This window comes from Rhincodon typus, unplaced genomic scaffold (genome assembly GCF_021869965.1).
Source record: "Rhincodon typus isolate 14 unplaced genomic scaffold, sRhiTyp1.1 hic_rhity00003076, whole genome shotgun sequence".
Taxonomy (NCBI): Eukaryota; Metazoa; Chordata; class Chondrichthyes; order Orectolobiformes; family Rhincodontidae; genus Rhincodon; species Rhincodon typus.
In genome coordinates, this window is record NW_025968714.1 from 1 (window position 1) to 3,595 (window position 3,595).

Sequence of the window (3,595 nt, forward strand, 5' to 3'; positions counted from 1 at the left end):
TGTCTCTCTCTCTCTGTCTGTCTCTTTCTATCTCTCTCCCTATCTGTCTCTTTCTCTCGCTTTCCCTACTTGTCTGTCTCTCTCTGTCCCTCACTGTCTCGCACTGTCACTCTCTATCTCACCCACTGTCCCTGTCTCTATCCCTTTCTGCCTCTCTCCCTCTCTGTCTCTCTATCTCTCCCTGTCTCTCACTCTCTATATAGATATATTTATCTCTATCTCTGTCTATCTCTATCTTTCTTTCTCTGCCTCTCCCCCTCCCCTTCTCGCACTGTGTATGTGTCTCTCTCTATCCCTCTCTGTCTCTCTCCATCTCCCTCTCCCTCCCTGTTTCCCGTCCGATCTCACTCACTCTCTCTCTATCTACCTACCTCTCCCTGTCTCTCTCTCTCTTCCTCTCCTTCTATCTCCCTTTCTCCGTCTACCCTTGTCTCTATCTCAGTCTCTCTTTCTATCTCTCTTTCTCCCTCTCTCAGTCTCTCTCTCTCTCTCTCTCTCTCACTGTCTCTTTCTGTCTGTATGCCTCCATGTCTCTCTCTCTGTCCCTATTTCTCTCTCTCTCTGTATATGTCTCTATCTTTTGATCTCTGTCTATCTTTTCTCCCCCTCTCTGTGTATCTCTTTCTCTCTCTCTCCATGTCTCTCTCTTTCTCTGTCTCTTTCTCTCTCTCTTCCCCTTTCTCCCTCTCTCTTTGTCTTTGCCTCTGCCTCTCACTCTCTCTCAGTCCCTGTCTCTGTCTCTCTTTCTCCATGTCTCCCTTGCACTCTGAATCTCTCTCTCTTTCTCTCCCCCTCTCTCTTTTTCTCCCTCCCACTCTCTCTCTCTACCTATCCATGACTCTTTCTCTAGCCGTCTCTCTCTCTCTCTCTCTCTCTGTCTGTCTCTCTCTCTCTGTCTCCATCTAGCCCTTGCTCCCTGTCTCTCTCTCTCTCTCTCTGTCTCTATCCCTCCCTGTGTCTCTCTCTCTCTATCTCTCTCTTTCTATCTCTCTCCTTATCTGTCTCTTTCTCTTTCCCTACTTGTCTGTCTCTCTCTGTCCCTCACTGTCTCGCATTCTCTCTTTTTCTGCCCCTTGCTCCCTGTCTCTCTCTCTCTCTCTGTCTCTATCCCTTCCTGTCTCTCTCTCTCTCTATCTCTCTGTGTCTCTCTCTCTGTCACTAGCCCTTTATCTCTCAGTCTTGCTCACTCTCTGTCTCACATTCTCTGTATAGCTATATTTATCTCTACCTCTGTCTATCTTTCTTTCTTTCTCTATCTCTCTGTTCAACTCCCTCTCCCTGTCTCTCTCTCTCTGTCTCCCTATCTCTCTATCTAACTCTCCCTGTCTCTCTCTCTCTGTCTCCCTCTCTCTCCCTGTTCCACTCTCGCTCTGTGTGTCTCTCTATTTCTCTCTCTCTTTCCCTACTTGTCTGTCTCTCTCTGTCCTTCACTGTCTCGGGCTCTCTCTCTCCCCCTCTCTCTGTCCCTATCTCTCTCTCCGTCACTTTCTCTAACCTGCTCTCCATCTCCCTCTCACGCTCTGTATCTATCACTTCCTGTCTCTCTCCCTCTCTCTCTCCCTGTCTCTCTCTATATAGATATATTTATCTCTATCTCTGTCAATCTCTTCCTTTCTTTCTCTGTCTCTCTCTGTCTCCCTCTCTCTCCATCTCTCCCCCAACCCCGGCTCTCTCTCGCTGTGTGTGTGTCTCTCTCTCTCCCTCCCTGTCTCTCTCTTCCCACTGCCCCACATCACCCCCCCTCGCCATCTCTCTCTCTCTGCCTGCTCTCCCTATCTCTCTCTCTCTCTCTCTCTCACTGTTCAAGTCTTTCTCTCAACCGCTTGTCCTCTCAGTCTCTCTCTCTTTCTCTCTCTCTCCATCTCCCTTTTGCCTTCTATCCTTTTATCTGTTTTAGTCTCTCTCTCGATCTAGCTCTCCCTGTTTTTCTCCCTCTCCCTCTATCTCTTTCTCCCTGTCTCTCTCTCTCCACGTCTCTCTCTCTCTCTCTATCTCTATCTCTCTCTCTCTCCCTCTCTCCCTGCCTCTCTCTCTCTGTATACCTCTCTATCTGTACATCTCTGCCTATCTTCTTTCCCATCTCTCTGTGCACCTCTGTCTCTCTCTCTCTACCTCTCTCTCTCTACCTCTCTCTCTCTACCTCTCTCTCTCTACCTCTTTCTCTCTCCGTGTCTCTCTCGCACTCTCAATCTCTCTCTCGTTCTCTGTCTCTTTTTCTCTCTATCTCTTTCCCTTTCTCCCTCTCTCCTTGTCCCTGCCTCTATCTCTCTTCCCCGCTGCCTCACTCCCCCGTCTCTCTCTCACTCCATCTCTCTATGTCTGTCTCGCCCTCTGAAACTCTCTCCTTGTCTCTGTCTCTGTCTCTGTCTCTGTCTCTGTCTCCCTCTCCCTTCCCCCGTCGCCCTCTCCCTTCCCCCTTCTCCGTCTCTCTCTCTATCCCTCACTGTCACTCACTGTCACTCACACTCTCTCTCTCTCTCTGTCTCTCTCCCTATCCATCCGTGACACTCTCTGTATCCCTCTTTCTCTCGCGCCATCGTGCTCTCTCTCTCTCGCTCCCTGTCTCCCCATCTCTCCCTCTCTCGCTCCCTGTCTCCCCATCTCTCTGTCGCCATCTCTCTCACTCTATCACTCTCTCTCTATCCTTCTCTGTCTCTCTCTCTCCCTGTCTCTCTCTGTCCCTCCCTGTCTCTTTCACTTTTCCTCTCTCTCTGTCCCTTTCTCTCTCGATTTTTGTCTCTGTCTTAGTCTCTCTCGATCTATCTCTCCTCGTCTCTCTCTCTCTCTCCCCCCGTCTCTCTCTCTCCTCGTCTCTCTCTCTCCCCCCGTCTCTCTCTCTCTCCCCTCGTCTCTCTCTCTCTCCCCCGTCTCTCTCTCTCTCCCCCGTCTCTCTCTCTCTCTCCCTGTCTCTCTCTCTCTCTCTCTGTATATCTCTTTCTATCTTTTTTCCCATCTCTCTGTGCATCTGTTTCTCTCTCTATCTCTCTGCCTCTCTAGTTCTACCTATTTCTCTCTCTCTCTCCATGTCTCTCTCGCACTCTCAATCTGTCTCTCTTTCTCTCTTTAGCTCTTTCCCTTTCTCCTTCTCTCCCTGTCTCTCTCTCTCTCACTCCCTCCCTCTCTCTCTACATGCCTCTCTCGCCCTTTCAAACTCTCTCTCTGTCTCTGTGTCTCTCTCTCTCTTTCTCCCCCTCCCTCCCATTGTCTCTCTCTCCCTATCCATCCATGACACTCTCTCTATCCCTCACTGTCTCTGTCTCTCTCACGCCATCGCGCTCTCTCTCTGTCGCTCTGCCTCGCTCTCGCTCTCGCTCTCTCGCCCTCTCTCCCTCTCCCACCATCTCTCTCTCTCTCACTCTCCCTGTCTCCCTGTCTCCCCATCTATCGCCATCTCTCTCTCACTCTATCACTCTCTCTATCCTTCTCTCTCTCTCTCTCTCTGTCTCTCTCTATCCCTCCCTGTCTCTGTCTCTTTCCCTCTCTCTCTGTCCATTTCATCCTCTCTCCTTGTCTCTGCCTTAGTCTCTGTCTTAGTTTCTCTCTCGATCTATCTCTCCTTGTCTCTATCTCTCTTTCTCTCTCTCTCTTTTTCCCT